Source organism: Pseudophryne corroboree, chromosome 4 (assembly GCF_028390025.1).
Source record: "Pseudophryne corroboree isolate aPseCor3 chromosome 4, aPseCor3.hap2, whole genome shotgun sequence".
NCBI lineage: Eukaryota > Metazoa > Chordata > Amphibia > Anura > Myobatrachidae > Pseudophryne > Pseudophryne corroboree.
This window is the reverse complement of record NC_086447.1, coordinates 363,078,901-363,102,521: the sequence shown is the minus strand read 5'-3', so window position 1 is coordinate 363,102,521 and position 23,621 is coordinate 363,078,901.

The window sequence follows — 23,621 nt, the reverse complement described above, 5'->3', positions numbered from 1 at the left end:
GAAGAAAAGGCGTATTACTTATCCCTTACTTGGACGATCTCCTGATAAGGGCAAGGTCCAGGGAACAGTTAGAGGTCGGACTAGCACTATCTCAGGTAGTGCTACGTCAGCACGGGTGGATTCTAAATATCCCAAAATCACAGCTGATTCCAACAACACGTCTACTGTTCCTAGGGATGATTCTGGACACAGTCCAGAAAAAGGTGTTTCTCCCGGAGGAGAAGGCCAGGGAGTTATCCGAGCTAGTCAGGAACCTCCTAAAACCAGGACAAGTGTCAGTGCATCAGTGCACGAGAGTCCTGGGAAAAATGGTGTCTTCTTACGAAGCGATTCCATTCGGAAGATTCCATGCAAGAACTTTTCAGTGGGATCTGCTGGACAAATGGTCCGGATCGCATCTTCAGATGCATCAGCGGATAACCCTATCTCCAAGGACAAGGGTATCTCTCCTGTGGTGGTTACAGAAGGCTCATCTTCTCGAGGGCCGCAGATTCGGCATTCAGGATTGGATGCTGGTAACCACGGATGCCAGCCTGAGAGGCTGGGGAGCAGTCACACAGGGAAAAAATTTCCAGGGCTTGTGGTCAAGCATGGAAACGTCTCTTCACATAAATATCCTAGAGCTAAGGGCCATTTACAATGCCCTAAGTCAAGCAAGGCCTCTGCTTCAGGGTCAACCGGTATTGATCCAGTCGGACAACATCACGGCTGTCGCCCACGTAAACAGACAGGGCGGCACAAGAAGCAGGAGGGCAATGGCAGAAGCTGCAAGGATTCTCCGCTGGGCGGAAAATCATGTGATAGCACTGTCAGCAGTGTTCATTCCGGGGGTGGACAACTGGGAAGCAGACTTCCTCAGCAGATATATGTGTTCCCTCCTCTTCCTCTCATACCAAAAGTACTGAGAATCATAAGAAGGAGAGGAGTAAGAACGATACTCGTGGCTCCGGATTGGACAAGAAGAACTTGGTAACCGGAACTTCAAGAGATGCTCACGGAGGACCCGTGGCCTCTACCTCTCAGGAAGGACCTGCTCCAGCAGGGACCTTGTCTGTTCCAAGACTTACCGCGGCTGCGTTTGACGGCATGGCGGTTGAACGCCGGATCCTGAAGGAAAAAGGCATTCCAGATGAAGTCATCCCTACCCTGATCAAGGCCAGGAAGGATGGAACTGCAAAACATTATCATCGCATTTGGCGAAAATATGTTGCGTGGTGTGAGGCCAAGAAGGCCCCTACGGAGGAATTTCAACTGGGTCGTTTCCTACATTTCCTGCAAGCAGGATTGTCTATGGGCCTAAAATTAGGATCCATTAAGGTTCAAATTTCGGCCCTGTCGATCTTCTTCCAGAAAGAACTGGCTTCACTGCCTGAAGTTCAGACGTTTGTCAAAGGGGTACTGCATATACAGCCTCCTTTTGTGCCCCCAGTGGCACCTTGGGATCTCAATGTAGTGTTAGGGTTCCTAAAATCACATTGGTTTGAACCACTTGCCACAGTGGATTTGAAATATCTCACATGGAAAGTGGTAATGCTGTTGGCTCTGGCTTCAGCCAGGCGCGTATCAGAATTGGCGGCTTTATCCTATAAAAGCCCTTACCTGATATTTCATTCGGATAGGGTGGAACTGAGGACTCGTCCTCAATTTCTCCCTAAGGTGGTTTCAGCGTTTCACATGAATCAACCTATTGTGGTACCTGTGGCTACTAGGGACTTGGAGGACTCCAAGTTGCTGGACGTAGTCAGGGCCCTGAAAATATATGTTTCCAGGACGGCTGGAGTCAGAAAATCTGACTCGCTGTTTATACTGTATGCACCCAACAAGCTGGGTGCTCCTGCTTCTAAGCAGACGATTGCTCGTTGAATTTGTAGTACAATTCAACTTGCACATTCTGTGGCAGGCCTGCCACAGCCAAAATCTGTAAAAGCCCATTCCACAAGGAAGGTGGGCTCATCTTGGGCGGCTGCCCGAGGGGTCTCGGCTTTACAATTTTGCAGAGCAGCTACTTGGTCAGGGGCAAACACGTTTGCTAAGTTCTACAAATTTGATACCCTGGCTGAGCAGGACCTGGAGTTCTCTCATTCGGTGCTGCAGAGTCATCCGCACTCTCCCGCCCGTTTGGGAGCTTTGGTATAATCCCCATGGTCCTTACGGAGTTCCCAGCATCCACTAGGATGTCAGAGAAAATAAGAATTTACTTACCGATAATTCTATTTCTCGTAGTCCGTAGTGGATGCTGGGCGCCCATCCCAAGTGCGGATTGTCTGCAATACTTGTATATAGTTATTGTTACAAACAAATCGGGTTGTTTATTGTTGGAAGCCATCTTTTCAGAGGCTCCTACGGTTATCATACTGTTAACTGGGTTCAGATCACGAGTTGTACGGTGTGATTGGTGTGGCTGGTATGAGTCTTACCCGGGATTCAAGATCCTTCCTTATTATGTACGCTCGTCCGGGCACAGTATCTTAACTGAGGCTTGGAGGAGGGTCATAGGGGGAGGAGCCAGTGCACACCAGCTAGTCTAAAGCTTTTACTTTTTGTGCCCAGTCTCCTGCGGAGCCGCTATTCCCCATGGTCCTTACGGAGTTCCCAGCATCCACTACGGACTACGAGAAATAGAATTATCGGTAAGTAAATTCTTATTATTTACCAACACAAAGAAATTATACACGTTCTGTAGAGATGAACAAGCGACTGTGACCCGAGAGAAGTCATCACCTGTGTTACCCAGGATAGATACATAGGGCGGTATTCAATTCTTTTCACCCCCTTCCACACCCGTTCTGTTTCTGCTAACGGGCGTGGTATAATGATTTCAGCTCACTACCCCCCTAAACCTAATTACTATGGGCGTGATATGAGCGATAATGGGGATCACTTTAGAAAGGAGATTGGGCGTGATATATCATTTGAATACCGCCCATAGAATTTGATGGCACGTAAGAACCACATGGTCCATCCAGTGTGCCCATTAGGGTTACAGTGTTAGTTTAGGGGTTGGGGTATTAGGGATAGGGTATTACGGTTTGTTTAACTGTTTGGGTTAAGGTATTAGGGTTAGTAACTGAGGTTTCTCTAGACACAGTTAAATCATTATATACACTACCTGCATGGAGGGCAGGTGAGCTTTAAATGAAGCTTGGAATGTGAAAAACTGAAAAATCAGGGGTGGTTGACAGGGGCGGGCTGACAAGGCAGTCACCTGGAGCGCTGTAGCCTGGAAGGCCGCAGCAGCAGTCAGCCTGGCCCCTCAGTCTCTGCACTGTTCCACCTCCCCTCCTGGTCCGTATAGCTGCTTGCCTCTGCTCTGCTCCATCCCACCTCCCCTCCTGGTCCGTATAGCTGCTTGCCTCTACTCTGCTCCATCCCACCTCCCCTCCTGGTCCCTGCAGCTCCTGTCTCTGCTATGTTCCATCCCACCCCTTGGTCCGTACTGAAATCCCCTGCTACATAATCCCTGTCCTTTGCTCCATCCCGCCACCCCTCCTGATCCATGAAGCTGTTGCCTCTCCTCTGCTCCATCCGGCCCACTGATCCATCCCCCCTCTCGGTCCACCTGCCTCCCCTTCCCTCCTGTACCATACAGCTGCTGCCTCTCCTCTACTCCATTTTGCCCCCTGTTCCTTGCTGCCTTTACCTGCTACATACTGCTTTTCATTAGGCCATGCAGACTGCTACATAGGTGAGTGCACATGTGCTAGATTTGCAGTTTTCCCCTAGCCCACTACAATCCCCCTCCCATGTGTCTGGTCAGTAACCTTCTCCTACTTTTCCCTGCTTTACTTTTCTAGTGTTTCTCTCTATCCCCACTCTCTGTATTGTGTGTCTGTTGTCCATTTCCCCTGTGCTTTACTTTTTTCAGATTCTCTCCTCTGTCTAGTGTCCTTCTCTCTCTCTGATGTAGTCCAAAGAGACAGTACAGTGATGTTTAACAGTGGTGTGTAGGGTATAGAGGGGTCAGTAATGTAGTGTAGGGTATAGAGGGGTCAGTAATGTAGTGTAGGGTATAGAGGGGTCAGTAATGTAGTGTAGGGTATAGAGGGGTCAGTATTGTAGTGTAGGGTATAGAGGGGTCAGTGGTGTAAGGACAAGTGTTTAGTAGTCTAGGATATAGAATGGTCAGTAACGTAGCGTATTGAAGGGGCCTGTTAAAAAAATACTCCCAAGTACTTGGTACACTATTATTGGATTAAGCAGCAAAAATACGCAATCTCGGCCAAAAATAGGCAAAGATCAGAGGTCCAATACGACCTGCACCATGCCTCACACCAGGTATTGGTATGCCCTGGGCTCTCCCTTGTCTACAACTGGCCCAGCTGGGGTATACTTATACGGATGGGCTTGAATCTGACACATGCCCTGTTTATGATGGAGACGCGGTCAGGAACATGAAGGGGTTGTCTAATGTAGGCTATGTAAAGTAAGTGTGTGTTCATGAAAGTGTGAACAGATACAAACCTGCACAAAGATACATATACAGCTGCCAAAGTCATATCATTTGTGGACAGAGGAAAATACAAATTAGCTAGCTACTTATGATTGGCTGATTGCGAATTCACTTCTGAAGCTAAGTACTGATAGGTGCTTTCTTAATTGAGTGTTTATATGAAATGCATATTTCCATATCGAAAAGAGAGTTTTGGGTCACTTACTGCTGAATCCTTTTTTCTGAAGCAGGCTGTGGGACACTGGACAAAAACAAATTCATGTTTTTTACTCCGGTGATGCCCACATTGGGTGTACAGTTCTCCGATCACGTGGCCTGAGTGTTTCCTCTCCTGGGGGTGGCTGTTGAAGGTCCCATGGTCCACTGTCCCACCAGCCTTGCTGAAAGAGCAGAGAGGATTTTTGGTCACTTACCGTTAAATAATTTTCTCTGAAGCAGTCTGCGGGACACTGTATTCCCTCCCTCACACTCAGTCCTGCAAGGTTTATGGTTCTTAACCGTCTTTTTCCTACTGGATTGTTATATTGTTCTAAGGGCGGTATTTTCACCCCCTCCCACACCCGTTCTGTTTCTGCCCTCGGGGGCGTGGTATCATCATTTCAGCTCGCTACCTCCGGGGTAGCAAGACATCCAACCCTTTACACAGTAATACCTTATTACTATGGGTGTAATATGCGCGATAACGGGGATCATTTTAGAAAGGAGATTGGGCGTGATATATCATTTGAATACTACCCTAAGAGTTTCACTGGGTTACTGCTACTTCTTACCGGACTCTTTTAAAGAAGTACTGGCTTTGTGGGTTTACAGAGGGGAGGAACTCAGATTTAAAGTTACAGTAGTTTAAGTTCCACACTCCCATGGTCCATTGTCCTACCAGCCTTGCTGAAAGAGAAATAAATGTTAAAAAAATGAAATGTAACTGTAGCCAATTTATGTCAGATGTATGCCTGGCACATACAGTATGTTCAGGTGGACATGCAAGCAAATTGAGATTGTCACTTGGCATAGGCATGCAATTGCATTTTGTTTTGTGAAAGCATTTTGCCTATGTCAGTTTGGACCGGGATACAGACACCTATTCTCCCTCTTGGGGTGTCCACGACACCCCTGGAGGGAAAATAAATAGCATGGTAGCGCGCCACCGCGCCCGCAGCGTGGCGAGTAAAGAGAGCCAGCAAGGGGCTCTTTTGCCTCATCGCGCTGCCGGCATTCCGGCATCCCGAGGTCGGGATTTTGACTGCCAGGATGATGGGCGCCGGTATATCAATACCAACACAATTTCTACACGAGCTACTTAATTGCATTGCAGTTTATTCAGATATAGGGCCTAAATGAGACCTGATCGCAGCAGCAAATTTGTTAGCTAATGAGCAAAACCAGGTGTGGCAGATAATAAGAATTTACTTACCGATAATTCTATTTCTCAGAGTCCGTAGTGGATGCTGGGGTTCCTGAAAGGACCATGGGGAATAGCGGCTCCGCAGGAGACAGGGCACAAAAAGTAAAGCTTTAGGATCAGGTGGTGTGCACTGGCTCCTCCCCCTATGACCCTCCTCCAAGCCTCAGTTAGGATACTGTGCCCGGACGAGCGTACACAATAAGGAAGGATTTTGAATCCCGGGTAAGACTCATACCAGCCACCCCAATCACACTGTACAACCTGTGATCTGAACCCAGTTAACAGTATGATAACAGCGGAGCCTCTGAAAAGATGGCTCACAACAATAATAACCCGATTTTTGTAACTATGTACAAGTATTGCAGATAATCCGCACTTGGGATGGGCGCCCAGCATCCACTACGGACTCCGAGAAATAGAATTATCGGTAAGTAAATTCTTATTTTCTCTATCGTCCTAGTGGATGCTGGGGTTCCTGAAAGGACCATGGGGATAATACCAAAGCTCCCAAACGGGCGGGAGAGTGCGGATGACTCTGCAGCACCGAATGAGAGAACTCCAGGTCCTCCTTAGCCAGGGTATCAAATTTGTAGGATTTTACCAACGTGTTTGCCCCTGACTAAATAGCCGCTCGGCAAAGTTGTAAAGCCGAGACCCCTCGGGCAGCCGCCCAAGATAAGCCCACCTTCCTTGTGGAATGGGCATTTACATATTTTGGCTGTGGCAGGCCTGCCACAGAATGTGCAAGCTGAATTGTATTACACATCCAACTAGCAATAGTCTGCTTAGAAGCAAGAGCACCCAGTTTGTTGGGTGCATACAGGATAACAGCAAGTCAGTTTTCCTGACTCCAGCCGTCCTGGAACCTATATTTACAGGGCCCTGACAACATCTAGCAACCTGGAGTCCTCCAAGTCCCTAGTAGGCGCAAGGCACCAAAATAAGCTGGTTCAGGTGAAACACTGACACCACCTTAGGGAGAGAACTGGGGACGAGTCCGCAGCTCTGCCCTGTCCAAATGGACAACCAGATATGGGCTTTTTTTGAGAAAAAAAACCCACCAATTTGACACTCGCCTGGTCCAGGCCAGGGCCAAGAGCATGGTCACTTTTCATGTGAGATGCTTCAAATCCACAGATTTGACTGGTTTTAAACCAATGTGATTTGAGGAATCCCAGAACTACGTTGAGATCCCACAGTGCCACTGGAGGCACAAAAGGGGGTTGTATATGCAATACTCCCTTGACAAACTTCTGGACTTCAGGAACTGAAGCCACTTCTTTCTGGAAGAAAATCGACAGGGCCGAAATTTGAACCTTAATGGACCCCAATTTGAGGCCCATAGACACTCCTGTTTGCAGGAAATGCAGGAATCGACCGAGTTGAAATTTCTTCGTGGGGCCTTTCTGGCCTCACACCACGCAACATATTTTTGCCACATGTGGTGATAATGTTGTGCGGTCACCTCCTTTCTGGCTTTGACCAGGGTAGGAATGACCTCTTCCGGAATGCCTTTTTCCCTTAGGATCCGGCGTTCCACCGCCATGCCATCAAACGCAGCTGCGGTAAGTCTTGGAACAGACATGGTACTTGCTGAAACAAGTCCCTTCTTAGCGGCAGAGGCCATAAGTCCTCTGTGAGCATCTCTTGAAGTTCCGGGTACCAAGTCCTTCTTGGCCAATCCGGAGCCATGAGTATAGTTCTTACTCCTCTACGTCTTATAAGTCTCAGTACCTTAGGTATGAGAAGCAGAGGATGGAACACATACACCGACTGGTACATCCATGGTGTTACCAGAACGTCCACAGCTATTGCCTGAGGGTCTCTTAACCTGGCGCAATACCTGTCCCGTTTTTTGTTCAGACGGGACGCCATCATGTCCACCTTTGGTATTTCCCAACGGTTTACAATCATGTGGAAAACTTCCCGATGAAGTTTCCACTCTGCCGGGTGGAGGTCGTGCCTGCTGAGGAAGTCTGCTTCCCAGTTTCCATTCCCGGAATGAAACACTGCTGACAGTGCTATCACATGATTTTCCGCCCAGCGAAAAGTCCTTGCAGTTTTTGCCATTGCCCTCCTGCTTCTTGTGCCGCCCTGTCTATTTACGTGGGCGACTGCCGTGATGTTTTTCCCACTGGATCAATACCGGCTGACCTTGAAGCAGAGGTCTTGCTAAGCTTAGAGTATTATAAATTTACCCTTAGCTCCAGTATATTTATGTGGAGAAAAGTCTCCAGACTTGATCACACTCCCTGGAAATTTTTTCCTTGTGTGACTGCTCCCCTGCCTCTCGGGCTGGCCTCCGTGGTCACCAGCATCCAATCCTGAATGCCGAATCTGCGGCCCTCTAGAAGATGAGCACTCTGTAACCACCACAGGAGAGACACCCTTGTCCTTGGATATAGGGTTATCCGCTGATGCATCTGAAGATGCGATCCGGACCATTTGTCCAGCAGATCCCACTGAAAAATTCTTGCGTGAAATCTGCCGAATGGAATTGCTTCGTAGGAAGTCACCATCTTTACCAGGACCCTTGTGCAATGATGCACTGATTTTAGGAGGTTCCTGACTAGCTCGGATAACTCCCTGGCTTTCTCTTCCGGGAGAAACACCTTTTTGTGGACTGTGTCCAGAATCATCCCTAGGCACAGCAGACTTGTCGTCGGGATCAGCTGCGATTTTGGAATATTTAGAATCCACCCGTGCTGTTGTAGCAGTATCCGAGATAGTGCTACTCCGACCTCCAACTGTTCCCTGGACTTTGCCCTTATCAGGAGATCGTCCAAGTAAGGGATAATTAAGACGCCTTTTCTTCGAAGAAGAATCATCATTTCGGCCATTACCTTGGTAAAGACCCGGGGTGCCGTGGACAATCCAAACGGCAGCGTCTGAAACTGATAGTGACAGTTCTGTACCACGAACCTGAGGTACCCTTAGTGAGAAGGGCAAATTTTGGACATGGAGGTAAGCATCCCTGATGTCTCGGGACACTATATAGTCCCCTTCTTCCTGGTTCGTTATCACTGCTCTGAGTGACTCCATCTTGATTTGAACCTTTGTAAGTGTTCAAATTTTTTTAGATTTAGAATAGGTCTCACCTAGCCTTCTGGCTTCAGTACCACAATATAATGTGGAATAATACCCCTTTTCTTGTTGTAGGAGGGGTAATTTGATTATCACCTGCTGGGAATACAGCTTGTGAATTGTTTCCCATACTGCCTCCTTGTCGGAGGGAGACCTTGGTAAACCAGACTTCAGGAGCCTGCGAAGGGGAAACGTCTCGACATTCCAATCTGTACCCCTGGGATACTACATGTAGGATCCAGGGGTCCTGTACGGTCCCAGCGTCATGCTGAGAGCTTGGCAGAAGCGGTGGAACGCTTCTGTTCCTGGGAATGGGCTGCCTGCTGCAGTCTTCTTCCCTTTCCTCTATCCCTGGGCAGATATGACTCTTATAGGGACGAAAGGACTGAGGCTGAAAAGACGGTGTCTTTTTCTGCAGAGATGTGACTTAGGGTAAAAACGGTGGATTTTCCAGCAGTTGCCGTGGCCACCAGGTCCGATGGACCGACCCCAAATAACTCCTCTTCCTTTATACGGCAATACACCTTTGTGCCGTTTGGAATCTGCATCACCTGACCACTGTCGTGTCCATAAACATCTTCTGGCAGATATGGACATCGCACTTACTCTTGATGCCAGAGTGCAAATATCCCTCTGTGCATCTCGCATATATAGAAAATGCATCCTTTAAATGCTCTATAGTCAATAAAATACTGTCCCTGTCAAGGGTATCAATATTTTTAGTCAGGGAATCCGACCAAGCCACCCCAGCTCTGCACATCCAGGCTGAGGCGATCGCTGGTCGCAGTATAACACCAGTATGTGTGTATATACTTTTTATGATATTTTCCAGCCTCCTGTCAGCTGGCTCCTTGAGGACGGCCCTATCTATAGACGGTACCGCCACTTGTTTTGATAAGCGTGTGAGCGCCTTATCCACCCTAAGGGGTGTTTCCCAACGCGCCCTAACTTCTGGCGGGAAAGGGTATACCGCCCATAATTTTCTATCGGGGGGAACCCACGCATCATCACACACTTCATTTAATTTATCTGATTCAGGAAAAACTACGGTAGTTTTTTCACATCCCACATAATACCCTCTTTTGTGGTACAGGTTGAGTATCCCATATCCATGTACTTGTAGTATCAGAAATATGTAACACCTCCTTCATTGCCCTTAACGTGTGGCCCTAATAAGGAATACGTTTGTTTATTCACCGTCGACACTGGATTCAGTGTCCGTGTCTGTGTCTGTGTCGACCGACTAAAGTAAACGGGCGTTTTAAAACCCCTGACGGTGTTTCTGAGACGTCTGGACCGGTACTAATTGTTTGTCGGCCGTCTCATGTCGTCAACCGACCTTGCAGCGTGTTGACATTATCACGTAATTCCCTAAATAAGCCATCCATTCCGGTGTCGACTCCCTAGAGAGTGACATCACCATTACAGGCAATTGCTCCGCCTCCTCACCAACATCGTCCTCATACATGTCGACACACACGTACCGACACACAGCACACACACAGGGAATGCTCTGATAGAGGACAGGACCCACTAGCCCTTTGGAGAGACAGAGGGAGAGTTTGCCAGCACACACCAAAAACGCTATAATTATATAGGGACAACCTTATATAAGTGTTTTCCCTTATAGCATCTTTTATATATTTCTAACGCCAAATTAGTGCCCCCCCTCTCTGTTTTAACCCTGTTTCTGTAGTGCAGTGCAGGGGAGAGCCTGGGAGCCTTCCCTCCAGCCTTCTGTGAGGGAAAATGGCGCTGTGTGCTGAGGAGATAGGCCCCGCCCCTTTTTCGGCGGGCTCGTCTCCCGCTCTTTAATGGATTCTGGCAGGGGTTAAATATCTCCATATAGCCCCCGGAGGCTATATGTGAGGTATTTTTAGCCAAAAAAGGTTTTCATTTGCCTCCCAGGGCGCCCCCCTCCCAGCGCCCTGCACCCTCAGTGACTGCCGTGTGAAGTGTGCTGAGAGGAAATGGCGCACAGCTGCAGTGCTGTGCGCTACCTTAAGAAGACTGAGGAGTCTTCTGCCGCCGATTCTGGACCTCTTCTCGTTTCAGCATCTGCAAGGGGGCCGGCGGCGAGGCTCCGGTGACCATCCAGGCTGTACCTGTGATCGTCCCTCTGGAGCTAATGTCCAGTAGCCAAAGAAGCCAATCCATCCTGCACGCAGGTGAGTTCACTTCTTCTCCCCTAAGTCCCTCGTTGCAGTGATCCTGTTGCCAGCAGGACTCACTGTAAAATAAAAAACCTAAGCTAAACTTTTTTAAGCAGCTCTTTAGGAGAGCCACCTAGATTGCACCCTTCTCGGCCGGGCACAAAAATCTAACTGAGGCTTGGAGGAGGGTCATAGGGGGAGGAGCCAGTGCACACCACCTGATCCTAAAGCTTTACTTTTTGTGCCCTGTCTCCTGCGGAGCCGCTATTCCCCATGGTCCTTTCAGGAACCCCAGCATCCACTAGGACGATAGAGAAATAACATTTGCAGAGAGAGTTAGATTTGGGTGGGTTATTTTATTTCTGTGCAGGGTAAATACTGGCTGCTTTATTTTTACACTGCAATTTAGATTTCAGTTTGAACACACCACACCCAAATCTAACTCTCTCTGCACATGTTATATCTGTCCCCCCTGCAGTGCACATGGTTTTGCCCAACTGCTAACAAATTTGCTGCTGCGATCAGATCTGAAATAGGCCCCATGTGCACTGCAGGGGGGCAGATATAAATGTGCAGAGAGAGTTAGATTTGGGTGGGTTATGGGGGTCATTCCGACCCGATCTCATGCTGCACTTTTTCTCAGCCGTGTGATTGGGTTGGAACTGCGCATACACTGCGGCCGCAATGCGCAGTCGTGTCATTGCCCAGCGACGGCCGTCGCCGGGCAGCAACCGTAAGAAGATTGACAGCGGGAAGGCGGATCCGGGCGTCAACTGACTGTTTTCGGGGAGTGGTGAGTCCAACGCAGGCATGTCGAGGCATTTGGAGGGCGGATGTCTGACGTCAATTCCGGGACCTGACACGCTGAAGTGATCGCAACAGGTAAGTCTGACCCTACTCCTATCCTGCACAAAACTTTTTTGCATAGCGATCGCAGCCTTGCTATGCAAAAATCCACTCCACCATAGGCGGCGTCTACCTGATCGCACGGGCAGCAAAAAATTGCTGTGTGCGATCAGGTCAGAATGAGGACCAATATTGTTTCTGTGCAGGGTAGATACTGGTTGCTTTATTTTTACGCTGCAATTTCGATTTCAGTTTGAACACACTCCACCCAAATCTAACTCTCTCTGCGCATGTTAAAGCTGCCCCACCTGCAGTGCACATGGTTTTGCCCATTAGAGAACAAATTTGCTGCTGCAATCAGGCCCAAAGTGCCGCCATCTTGCGCAGCTGCTGTGAGGCTGACTGCACTGGCTGGAAGAAAAAAAGAATAAGGCTCACCATCCTGCCGCCCGCTCCTTTACCCTACCCAGCTGCTTCACCTGGCCAGACATCTGCAGGCCCAGTCTCCCCCATAGCGCAGGAATCAAGACTGCACGGCCCACAGCAGGGATCCCTGATGGGATTAACTAACCATGGGCCGGCAGTTTCGTCCATGGGGCTGCTGCAAGTTATTGCATTAAAATTTGAATAGGTTTTAACCTCTCTCTCCCCACTCCGGCTGCAACTGTTCTAATGCAGATTCTATGAATTTATACTGCTGGACTCTTTTATATACTGTACTGTCCTCACTATAGTTTCAATATTGCCTGTTACCTTTTACTCTTTCATTTTTTTCCTATAACAACGACTGTATGCTACATCTCTACTGGTTTGTTCACCTCCATTGACCTATCATGCTACACGCATGTCAGTAGTTAACATATATGCCTTGGATCTCCCACAGTGTAACCTTCATAGTGGTCCTAACATGGCTGTCACACCTAGTACCATCATGGATTGGATGAAAAATATAGAAGTTGACGTTGGGACTCTACTCCTAGTGTTAGGATGCTGCAATCACCAATTTTGTGTAATCTCTTCTAGGCTTCACATATTCCACGCAGGGTAATCCTACGTAGTGCGCCCAACATACTGTAGCTGCCTCGTCTGGTACCTTTCGTGGATGGAATATATAGCCTATGGACATAGCCGTAACTAGACATTTTGGTGCCCTGTGCCAGAAAGAGAATTGGTGTCTTGACCCCATTGCCCCCAGTAGGGACAGTGGAAAATCTAGTGGTGTGGCTTTAATGGGAAGGGGCATGGCTTCACTGAGAAGAGGCATGGCCACAGAAAATAAGATTTTAAACCTACCGGTAAATCTATTTCTCCTAGTCCGTAGAGGATGCTGGGAACTCCGTAAGGACCATGGGGTATAGACGGGCTCCGCAGGAGATAGGGCACCTAAAAAGAACTTTGACTATGGGTGTGCACTGGCTCCTCCCTCTATGCCCCTCCTCCAGACCTCAGTTAGAGAACTGTGCCCAGAGGAGATGGACAATACAAGGCAGGATTTAGCAATCCAAGGGCAAGATTCATACCAGCCCACACCAATCATACCATGTAACCTGGAACATACCTAACCAGTTAACAGTATGAACAAACTACAGTAACGGTCCAAGACCGATGTCAACTGTAACATAACCCTTATGTAAGCAACAACTATATACAAGTCTTGCAGAGTTTCCGCACTGGGACGGGCGCCCAGCATCCTCTACGGACTAGTAGAAATAGATTTACCGGTAGGTTTAAAATCTTATTTTCTCTTACGTCCTAGAGGATGCTGGGGACTCCGTAAGGACCATGGGGTTTATACCAAAGCATCCAATCGGGCGGGAGAGTGCGTATGACTCTGCAGCCCTGTCTGAGCAAACGCTAGGTCCTCATCAGCCAGGGTATCAAACTTGTAGAATTTAGCAAAAGTGTTTGACCCCGACCAAGTCGCCGCTCGGCAAAGCTGTAATGCCGAGACGCCTCGGGCAGCCGCCCAAGAAGAGCCCACCTTCCTAGTGGAATGGGCCTTAACCGAATTTGGTACCGGCAATCCAGCCGTAGAGTGAGCCTGCTGAATCGTATTACAGATCCAGCGAGCAATAGTCTGCTTCGAAGCAGGAGCGCCAATCTTATTGGCCGCATACAGGATAAACAGAGCCTCTGTTTTCCTAATTCTAGCCGTCCTGGCTACATAAATTTTTAAGGCCCTGACTACGTCCAGGGAACTGGAATCCTCCAGGTCACTTGTAGCCACAGGCACCACAATAGGTTGATTCATATGGAACGAAGAAACCACTTTAGGCAAAAATTGCGGACGTGTCCTCAATTCAGCTCGATCCACATGAAAAATCAAGTAGGGGCTCTTGTGTGACAAAGCCGCCAATTCTGACACTCGCCTTGCTGATGCTAAGGCCCAACAACATGACCACCTTCCAGGTAAGAAATTTCAACTCAACCTTGTTAAGCGGTTCAAACCAGTGTGATTTTAGGAACTGCAACACCACGTTCAGGTCCCATGGTGCCACTGGAGGCACAAAAGGGGGCTGGATGTGCAGCACTCCCTTTACAAACGTCTGGACTTCTGGAAGAGAAGCCAATTTCTTCTGAAAGAAAATCGAGAGGGCCGAAATATGTACCTTAACAGAGCCTAATTTCAGGCCCCTATCCACTCCTGTCTGTAGGAAGTGGAGAAGACGACCTAGATGAAAATCTTCCGTAGGTGCATTCTTGGTCTCACACCAAGACACATACTTTCACCAGATACGGTGATAATGTTTTATCGTCACCTCCTTCCTAGCCTTTATTAACGTAGGGATGACCTCTTCCGGAATCCCCTTTTTTGCTAGGATTCGGCGTTCAACCGCCATGCCGTCAAACATAACCGCGGTAAGTCTTGAAATACACAGGGCCCCTGCTGCAACAGGTCTTCCCTCAGAGGAAGAGGCCAGGGATCTCCTGTGAGCATCTCTTGTAGATCCGAGTACCAGGCCCTTCGAGGCCAGTCTGGGACAACGAGTATCGTTCGTACTCTTCTTCGTCTTATGATCCTCAACACTTTTGTGATGAGAGGAAGAGGAGGAAACACATAGACCGATTTGAACACCCACGGTGTTACCAGAGCGTCCACTGCTATTGCCTGAGGGTCCCGAGACCTGGCGCAGTACCTCTGAAGTTTTTTGTTGAGGCGTGACGCCATCATGTCTATTTGAGGAGTTCCCCAAAGACGTGTTACGTCTGCAAAGACTTCTTGATGAAGTCCCCACTCTCCTGGATGGAGATCGTGTCTGCTGAGGAAGTCTGCTTCCCAGTTGTCCACTCCCGGAATGAAGACAGCTGACAGAGCACTTACATGATTTTCCGCCCAGCGAAGGATCCTTGTGGCTTCCGCCATCGCGACTCTGCTTTTTGTCCCGCCTTGGCGGTTCACATGAGCCACTGCTGTGACATTGTCTGATTGAATCAGAACCGGTAGGTTTCGAAGAAAACTCTCCGCTTGTCAAAGGCCGTTGTAAATGGCCCTGAGTTCCAACACATTGATGTGTAGACAGGACTCCTGGTCTGACCAAAGACCCTGAAAATGTTTTCCCTGTGTGACCGCTCCCCATCCTCGGAGGCTCGCGTCCGTGGTAACCAGGATCCAATCCTGAATTCCGAACCTGCGACCCTCCAGGAGGTGAGCACTTTGCAACCACCACAGGAGGGACACTCTGGTCCCTGGGGACAGAGTTATTTTCCGATGTAAGTGCAGATGGGACCCGGACCACTTGTCCAGAAGGTCCCATTGAAAAGTCCTTGCATGGAACCTGCCGAAGGGAATGGTCTTGTAGGCCGCCACCATTTCCCCCAGAACTCGAGTGCATTGGTGAACTGACACCCTTTTCGGTTTTAGCAGGTCTCTGACCGTGTTCTGTATGTCTTGGGCTTTCTCTATTGGGAGGAAGACCTTCATTTGTTCCGTATCCAGTATCATACCTAGGAACGGTAGTCGAGTTGTCGGAATCAACTGTGAATTCGGTAGATTTAGAATCCAACCGTGTTGCTGGAGCACTCTCAACGAAAGCGCCACACTCTTCAGCAATTTCGCCACACTCTTCAGCAATTTCTCCCTTGATCTCGCTTTTATCAGGAGATCGTCCAAGTATGGGATAATTGTGACTCCATGCTTGCGCAGGACCACCATCATTTCCGCCATTATCTTGGTGAAAATCCTCGGGGCCGTGGAGAGTCCAAACGGCAACGTCTGAAATTGGTAATGACAATCCTGTACAGCGAATCTCAGGTATTCCTGATGGGGGGCATATATGGGGACATGAAGGTACGCATCCTTTATGTCCAGAGACACCATAAACTCCCCCTCCTCCATGTTGGCTATTATCGCTCTGAGAGTTTCCATTTGGAATTTGAATCTTCTTATGTACAGGTTTAGGGATTTCAGATTCAAAATAGGTCTGACCGAACCGTCCGGTTTCGGGACCACAAATAGGGTTGAATAGTAACCTCTTCCCTGCTGGTGCAGGGGAACCTTGATTATCACTTGCTGTATACACAGCGTTTGAATTGCAGCTAACACTACATCCCTTTCCGATGTGGAAGCTGGTAGGGCCGATTTGAAAAATCGGCGCGGGGGCACCTCCTCGAATTTCAATTTGTAACCCTGGGAAACTATTTCCAACACCCAGGGATTCAGGTCCCAACTGACCCAGGCCTGACTGAAAAGTCGAAGACGTGCCCCCACCGGTGCGGACTCCCTCAGGGGAGCCCCAGCGTCATGCTGTGGGTTTGGAGCAGCCGGGGAGGACTTTGGTTCCTGGGCACCTGCCGATGCAGGTGCTCTCTTGCCTCTGCCCTTACCTCTGGCGAGGAAATAGGTTCCCCGACCTCTTTTGGACTTGTGCGACCGAAAGGACTGCATCTGATAGGGTGTTACTTTCTTTTGCTGTTGGGGAATATATGGTAAAAAATTTGATTTACCTGCTGTGGCTGTGGAAACCAGGTCCGTCAGCCCATCCCCAAACAATACATCACCCTTGTAGGGTAGTACTTCCATATGTTTCTTGGAATCCGCATCACCCGTCCATTGGCGAGTCCATAAGGATCTTCTCGCTGAGACAGACATGGCATTGGCCCTAGAAGCTAGCAATCCAATGTCCCTTTGAGCATCCCTCATAAATAAGACTGCGTCTTTAATATGGGCTAGAGTTAGGAATATAGTATCCTTATCCATATTATCAAATTGATCTGTCAGCTCATCTGTCCAAGCTGCAATTGCGCTACACACCCATGCCGACGCAATTGTCGGTCTTAGCACAGCACCCTTATGAGAATTTATACACTTTAAGGTAGTTTCTTGCCTGCGATCTGCAGGGTCCTTAAGGGCTGCTGTGTCAGACGGTAGCGCCACTTTCTTGGACAAGCGCGTCAGGGCTTTGTCCACAGTGGGGGGTGATTCCCAAATCTCCCTGTCCTGCTTAGGGAAAGGGTATGCCATATAAATTCTTTTGGGGATCTGCGATCTCTTATCCGGAGTCTCCCAAGCTTTTCCAAAGAATTCATTTAATTCAGGAGATGTGGGAAAGTTAATAATCTGTTTCTTTTCCTTAAACATGTGTACCCTTGTGTCGGGGACAGAGAGTTCCTCCACAATATGCAACACATCCCTTATTGCCACAATCATACACTGAATGGTTTTAGTCACCCTAGGGTGCAATTTTACTACGTCATAGTCGACACTGGAATCAGAATCCGTGTCTGTAATAGTGTCTTGTGTTAAGGGACACTTTTGAGACCCCGACGGGCCCTGTGAGTCGGTCCAATCTGAGGATTGACCCCCTGATGTCCCCCCTAAATCAGCCTTATCAAGCCTTTTATGTAAAGATGCCACACTTGCATTCAACATATGCCACGTGTCCATCCAATCTGGAGTCGGCACAACCGACGGGGACACACCACTCATTTGATCCACCTCCTCCTTGGAAAAGCCTTCCGCTTCAGACATGTCGACACCACGTACTGACACCCCACACACACAGGGATTAACCTATAAGGGGACAAAACCCCAACCAGGCCCTTAGGAGAGACAGAGAGAGAGTATTGCCAGCACACACCCAGCGCTTAATAACACTGGAAAAATATGACCAGATAGCGCTTTTATATATATATATATATATATATATATATATATATATATATATATATATATAATGACCAGATTCCCACTCACTGCGCTCAAAATGCCCCCCTCCTCTTATTTCCAGCCTGAATGTTCAGCAGGGGAGAGACCAGGGAGCCAGCGTTTTCCTCATGCAGCTTCTGTGGAGAAAATGGCGCTGGTTAGTGCTGGGGATCAAGCTCCGCCCACCCGACGGCGGGCTTCGGTCCCAGTGATTTTTTTATAGAAAATGGCGGGGGATCGTAGAATTACTGCCCAGCAGCCTAATCTACCTGGTCAGTGCCCAAATGTGAGGTTTATTGCTGCCCAGGGTGCCCCCCCCTGCACCCTGCACCCTTCAGTGCTGCTCTGTGTGTGTGAATGGGAGCAATGGCGCGCAGCTTACCGCTGCGCGCCTTACCTCATGATGATCTGATGTCTTCTGCCACCTATGATGTCTTCTGCCTTCTCATACTCACCCGGCTTCTATCTTCGGCATCTGTGAGGAGGACGGCGGCGCGGCTCCGGGACGAACCCCAGGTGAGACCTGTGTTCCGACTCCCTCTGGCGCTAATGGTGTCCAGTAGCCTTAGAAACAGAGCCCAACTTGACAAGCCAGCTCTGCTTCTCTCTCCTCAGTCCCACGATGCAGGGAGCCTGTTGCCAACAGGACTCCCTGAAAATAAAATACCTAAGAAAATTATTTTTCCACAGAAAACTCTGGAGAGCTCTCTGCAGTGCACCCATTCTCCTCTCGGCACAAGATCTAACTGAGGTCTGGAGGAGGGGCATAGAGGGAGGAGCCAGTGCACACCCATAGTCAAAGTTCTTTTTAGGTGCCCTATCTCCTGCGGAGCCCGTCTATACCCCATGGTCCTTACGGAGTCCCCAGCATCCTCTAGGACGTAAGAGAAAAGTACCAATTCAGATAACACCACATAGTAGTGTCCGTTGGTCACGTTACACAACACAGTAGTACCTCTTATACACGTTCCACAACACAGTAAAGCACCTTAAATGTGTTACATCATAGTAGAGCCCCTTATACACGTTACGCCACAGAAGAGCCCCTTATACACATTATGCCAGGTAGAGCCCCTTATACACATTACACCAGGTAGAGCCCCTTATACACATTATGCCAGGTAGAGCCCCTCCACCTCATTCCTTAGGGTTATAGCGACGGAGGCAAGGAATACATAGGGGTATATCTATGGAGATAGAGGAGGTGTATAGGGTTACAAGTTGGGATAGTCAGTCTGTAGAGGAACAAGCGACATATGGCTAGACCCATCCTACAGCTGATGAATGAGAGGACAGGGAATGACCCAGCAGCAACACTATGCTCTCAGACCTGGGTGAGATGAGGATAGGGGCTGTGTCAGCACAATGAGCCAGTGATGCAATAGCCACATTCCACAGTACATCAGTGAATTAATGTGGAGGCATGCTAAATTTAAACTTCTTCCTACTATACTGCCTTTTCTCTTGCCAGCAAACCTCCATTAAGTGCCTAATAACTCAACTGCTGTCTCCTCTTTCCTACATTAAATGCTTTTACATGCCTCCTCCTTCTTTCCTCACTACTTTACACTCATAGGCGTATGCAGGAGCCAACACGTGGGTGCCTCTCTGGGACTTTTCCCCCCTCCACCGCATCATGGTCTACTCCCCCCCCTGTCCAGGACATAGACTGCATACCTGGGCGACCCAGATGAGCAGTCTATGTCCCAGAATAAGGGGTGGAGGAGGTAGTCCGTTATCCAGCGGAGGGGGGAATTACCAGGGCAGCAAACCCATGTCGGCACTTGCGCATGCCTATGTTTACACTTTACTACCTACTTCTAACTTCCATCAAGGCATTTGCTCACACCTTCTCCTGCTCTCACCTTCCAACCCTAAGTTATTTCTATCACTCCCTCCTCTCACTGCTGTGCTGGGCAGATGGGGGGCCAGCCACTGCCATGTTGCCGGCGCTGTGTCTCTCCTTCAGTCCCGCACAGCACTGCTGATGTCCCCAGCGTTCCCCTTCTCTCACAGATGCGCAGTGCTGTGCAGCAGGTGGGCGTTGCTGGTGCTGAGTGCTGGTGCTGAGTCTCTACTGATGCACAGTACTGCTGATGTCCCCAGCGTTCTCCTCCTCCTCTCACCGATGTGCCTGTGCTGACGTTGCATCATTTACTGTGCCACCGCTATCAACCCTGGGCCACCGCTATAGATGCATGCAGCTAGAGGGTGGCAGTCGACAAAACTAGTGGGTCATGGCCCTGCGAGTGCTGCCGGCAGTTCTGCGCCCACAGTGCATATGTGCCAGGCACTGCTTGCCCACACGTAGTTATGGACCTGCCCATGGAATTTATTACCCGTAATGACTTCACCAACCCTGCATTATGTCTACTCTCTAGGGGGTTTTTTTCTGTCATTTTTTGTGCTTGCTGTAATACTAAATTGTTTGTACAGTACCATGTACTATGTTTTAGATGTGAATCCTATGGGAGACAGAGGGCTATATAAATAAAATTATTATTAGGGTTAGGGTTATTATTTGGTCTCAGACACTTAGATGCACAATCCATGCTGCTGTGCCTTACTCTTAAGGGAGGGGTTAAACTCAATCTATTCCTAATTTGTTGGGTGCACGAGGTAAGAAAGTCTGTGGATGCTACCCGATCCATTTGTGACCACTCCTCACCAAAGTGCATCTTCTTTTCGGACAATCTTTGCCACCCCAGTTTAACCACAACCGTTAACCTATATTTGCATGTATTTGATTATACCCACATTGTACTAATATAAAAATGTTTAAATGCTTCTCCTTTCATGATAACTGGTCTTACATGGACTGGCCCTGTGACCTTCCCCAGACTTTACCTCATCATGAACTGCCACATGCGACCTGGCTGCAGACTGTCAGTCCAGACGAGTTGCTTCACCGAAGTATGGGTGATTGATGCAAACAGAAGCATCTCCTACAAAACAATACACAAAATATTACAATAGCAGCGTGGGAGACCACGCATGGCGTCACTTAGGAATGCATAAAATTTTTATTCAACACCAGTAAAGGGACCCAAGTCACCTCAGTGTCTGCCAACTGCTCCAACCTGCTCTGCCTCCCACGCTCAGTCCTGCGCCTCTACTTACTGCGTTCCTCCACTCCTGGCACCTGCTAGACTAATGGTGCGTACACAATGAGCGATTTTGACCATGAGCAATTTTGACTGAGCGATTTACCTTGAACTGGCAGTAGGCGATTTTGATTATCTGTACCAGCGATTTTGACTAAGTGTGCAAACGATGTTGGCTATGGGCAATTTTGACTAACTCATTTAAATAGGGGGATGCTTTTGCTTTTCCAGCGACATAGTCAAAATTTACTTGCCTCCACAGTCTATTTTTCCTAGCGATACCGACCTGGCGGGGACGCGCATCGCTAGCTCTCGCTATGTACACACGGAGCGATATGCACTAACTTTCTTAGCGATTTTGACTATATAGTTAAAATCACTGAGTCATATCGCTCCGTGTGTATGCACCTTAAGATCCATCCCATCTCCCTAGGGGTGGTCTTCAGTTCACTGGCAGCCGGGCTCCCGACGACCAGCATACCAGCGCCAGAATCCCGACTGCCGGCATACCGACAGCTTTTCTCCCTCTTGGGGGTCCACAACCCCACTGGAGGGAGAATAGATAGCGTAGCGCTCCCACAAGGGATTCATTTGCGCTCGCCCGGCAGTCGGGATTCCGGCCGGTAACATACTACACCCCTCCCTAGCAGTGGGAGCAGTGGCAACCATTGGTGCATGCACCTGTTAGAGGCTGGAGAAACCTTACATGTTTAAAGATTTAGGGGGAGATTTAGTAATCAAGAGATAAAAGGGGGTATTCAATTAGTGACGTTTTTTCGACCAGTTGAAAAACAGCCCTTTTTGCTTGTTTTTAGGTCGAATTTACATTTGACCTATTCAATGCCCATGCCGTTTTTTCGACTGGCGAAAAATACGCACAGACGAAAACCACGTGGATCGGTGAATTCACCACTGATTCACATGTTGTGTCAAATTTGCAGCATTTTCGTCAGTTTTTGAGTCCGTTTTCACCCATGCCGATTCGACCCAAAAATAATTAAAAATTAAAAAGGCACTGGCGAAAATGGATTAAAAAACGTGCGAAAACACCCGTTACTGAAAATTCCGACTGTAGGAAAATTCAGCACTAATTGAATATACCCCAAAGTGAAGTTGTCCATAGCACAAGCTTCTGTTATTTTATAGACGATGCTAGATAAATCATACCTCCCAACTTTGAAGACTGCCGAGGAGGGACATCGAAATTAGGGGGTGCGATCTATCAGGAAGGGAGCGTGGCCTCGAGGTAAGTGCGGCGATCGCAAGCCACGCCCTGTTTTAGTCATTATGGGGGCATGAACAGCGCTGTGAGAGCTGCTGGCCATGCCTCCTGTCCCTCTCTGCCAGGAATAGATTCTGTACGCATGCGCACAGCATCTATTCACCGCTGCTCTGATGAGAGCAGCGAGTGACAGGGGGGATCTCCCAACTGCCCCCACCCCCAACCGCGGGACACTGCGACCCGCGGGTGGGACAGACAGTGAAAAACGGGACTGTCCCGCCAAAATCGAAACAGTTGGGAGATATGGATAAATGATAGCTAGAAGATGGTTGTTGCAAAAAGGCAGAAGGTTTGATACATCTCCGCTAATAATGTCCATATGCTTAAGATACTGTAAGTAGCATTTTAACCATGTCAGGATCCCAGCAGCAGCTTTTTTGTGTCTTCATAGTCCCTGCTGACCTAGTTATTGTAGGCATCTGGACTGCATCCCAGGCCTGACACTCTTCATCTCCCAACAACTGAATACATCACAAATCAAGAAAACTTGTCAAACTCATTCTAAAGGTTATCATTTCTAACTTATTGTCCTGGTTATGGTTAATAATTAACCCTTTTGTGTCCAATTCAACAACTATTTGAAAGGCCAAACATTCAAAAGTAGAATTCCTCGAACACCCTTCAATACCAAGTAACACCCAGAATCTGCCCAGAGGTTTTCACACAAACATTTAATTAGCCACCAGAAAAGACCACACCAGGGGGTAAATTTACTAAGATGGGAGTTCTATTTAAGATGGGATGTTGACCACAGCAACCAGAGTCCATGTATTATCTTCTAGAAGGTGCTAGATAAATGAGAAATAGAATCTGAATGGTTGCTATGGGCAACATCCCATCTTAAATAGAACTCCCATCTTAGTAAATTTACCCCTAGGCTGGTTTTTTTCTGCTATGGTTGCATCTGATGCGACCAGTCAGAAATGCCCGCTGGGCGGCTGTCGGAAGATATTCTTCCAGCAAACGCCAATTTCAGGGGGACCTCCTGGTCCCACTGCACCTGCGACTCTGCTCCCAAATTGTCCCAATCACTATAGGCCACAGTGATCAGGAAGCCAGTGGCACTCCCCCTACCTCCCCAGCTCAGCAGTCACACTGCAGCTGTGATTGGGAACTGTAAAGTCAGTCCTCCCCCATCTGGTGCTGGACGCATCT